The following is a 2,503-nucleotide window of genomic DNA, read 5'->3' as shown; positions in this document are numbered from 1 at the left end:
CACCAATGCTTAAGATGTTTTTGAAACAGATGAGTTCTCAACACAAGGTTAACAAACTTGAAGCTCCACCCTAGAAATACAAACCCATAAATTGAAAATTGTTTTACCAGAAATAGATTATGAGCAACCCTTACCAAAGTAGTACCATAGGGAGTTACTGTGTTGACTCAAAGAAGACACAGATTTCTCACTAAACTTTTTTTAATGGGTCTCAAATTCTGTGACAGATTTTTTGGTCAAGTTGTTTTCATTAAAAAGTACTGATTTTAAAAACCGATAACTTAAACTGCCACACACAAAACATATGGTCCACAAAAACATTCTCCTTTCCTTCTGAAGGTTTTACGATGCACTGTTATCGTTAACCAGTCTTTTACTATTAAACTTCAATGGCCAAACGAGACAAACAGTTCTGAGACCATTCTTCCACCACTGCTTAAGACTGGGGTGGCAGGTATTGGGGATATTATTCATTCAGCCTTCTGAGCTTTCAGGGCAGACGTGGTGACCTTGCCATCTCCAGCTGCCTTCTTGTCCACTGCTTTGATGACACCCACAGCAACTGTCTGTCTCATGTCACGCACAGCAAAATGCCCCAGGGGAGGAGAGTCAGAGAAGCTCTTGACACATCTGGGCTTGCCAGGAACCGTATCAATGATAGCAGCATCACCAGATTTCAAGAGTTTAGGGCCATCTTCCAGCTTTTTGCCGTAACGATGATCAATTTTCTTCTTCAGCTCAGCAGACTTGCAAGCAATGTGAGCAGCGTGACAGTCCAGCACAGGTGCATATCCAGCACAGATTTGGCCTGGATGGGTCAAAATAATCACCTGAGCTATGAAGCCAGCTGCTTCCTTTGGTGGATCATTTTTGCTGTCACCAGCCACATTGCCATGATGAATGTCTTTGACAGACACGTTCTTGACATTGAAGCCCACATTGTCCCCAGAAAGGGCTTCACTCAGTGCTTCAAGGTGCATTTCTACAGACTTCAGCTGTTACATTGACTGGAGCAAAGGTGACCACCATGCCAGGTTTGAGAACACCAGTCTCCACACAACCCACAGGGACAGTACCAATGTCACCAATTTTATAGACATCCTGGAGGGGCAAACGCAAGATTTGTCAGTTGGACGTGTTGGTGGCAGAATGCAATCCAGAGCTTCAAGCAGGGTGATTCCACTGGCATTGCCGTCCTTATGGGTGACTTTCCATCCCTTGAATCATGGCATGTTAGCACTTGGCTCCAGCATGCTGTCGCCATTCCAGCCAGAAATTGACACAAATGCTACTGTGTCAGGGTTGTAGCCAATTTTCTTAACATAGGTGCTGACTCCTTAACAATTCCCTCATATCTCTTCTGGCTGTAGGATGGCTCAGTGGAATCCTTTTTTTTAATTTTATTTTTTAACTTTACAACATTGTATTGGTTTTGCCATATATCAACATGAATCCGCCACAGGTATACATTTTGTTAACTCCAACAATTAATTGTTTCACACCCAGAGTGTAAGCCAGAAGGGCATGTTCATGGGTCTGCCCATTCTCGGAGATACAGGCTTCAAACTCACCAACACCAGGAGCAACAATCAGGGCAGCACAGTCAGCCTGGGATGTGCCTGTAATCATGATTTTGATGAAGTCTCTATGTCCTGAGGCATCAGTGATGGTAACGTAATACATGCTGGTCTCAGATTTCCACAGGGAGATATCAGTGGTGACACCATGCTCATGTTCAGCTTCAGTTTGTCCAAGACTCAGGCATATTTGAAGGAGCCCTTTCCCATCTCAGCAGCCTCCTTCTTGGACTTTTCAATTGTTCTGTTGTCGATCCCACCACATTTGTAGATCAGATGGCCAGTCGTGGTAGACTTCCCTGAATCTACGTGCCCGATGACAACGATGTTAATGTGGGTCTTTTCCTTTCCCATTTTTGCTTAGGTTTAATGGTGGTTTTCACACCTGTGTCCTGGCGGCAAACCCGTTGTGAAAAAGCAATAAATTACCCTTTTTAAACCAGAAGGAATGAAGAGGCTGAACCAAAGCGGAAATAATGCCCAGTTGTGGATGTGTCCGGTAGTGAAAGTAAAGTCCGAGGCTATTAAGAACAATATTGCGTAGGAACCTGGAATGTTAGCTCCATGAATCAAGGTAAATTGGAAATTTTCAAACAGGAGATGGCAACAGTGAACATCGATATTTTAGGAATCAGTGAACAAAAATGGATGGGAATGAGTAATTTAATTCCAATGACCATTATATCTAATACTGTGGGCAAGAATCCCTTAGAAGAAATGGAGCAGCCCTCATAGTCAACAAAAGAGTCCAGAATGCAGTACTTGGGTGCAATCTCAAAAATGACAGAATGATCTCTGTTCATTTCCAAGACAACCATTCAGTATCATAGGAATTCAAACTATGCACAAACCACTAATGCCAAAGAAGATGAAGTTGAACATATCTACGAAGACCTACTAGACCTGCTAGATGTAACACCAAAAAA

At 42.9% G+C, this 2,503-nt stretch overlaps 1 pseudogene; it reads right to left on the bottom strand.

Moving 5' to 3' along the window:
* Positions 1–470: 470 nt before the first annotated feature.
* Positions 471–1,931, bottom strand: LOC102282102 (elongation factor 1-alpha 1-like; annotated as a pseudogene).
* Positions 1,932–2,503: the final 572 nt, after the last annotated feature.

The sequence above is a fragment of the Bos mutus genome, chromosome 21 (genome assembly GCF_027580195.1).
Source record: "Bos mutus isolate GX-2022 chromosome 21, NWIPB_WYAK_1.1, whole genome shotgun sequence".
NCBI classification, from domain to species: domain Eukaryota; kingdom Metazoa; phylum Chordata; class Mammalia; order Artiodactyla; family Bovidae; genus Bos; species Bos mutus.
Note: the sequence above shows the minus strand (reverse complement) of the source record. Positions and strands in the feature narration are given on the sequence as shown.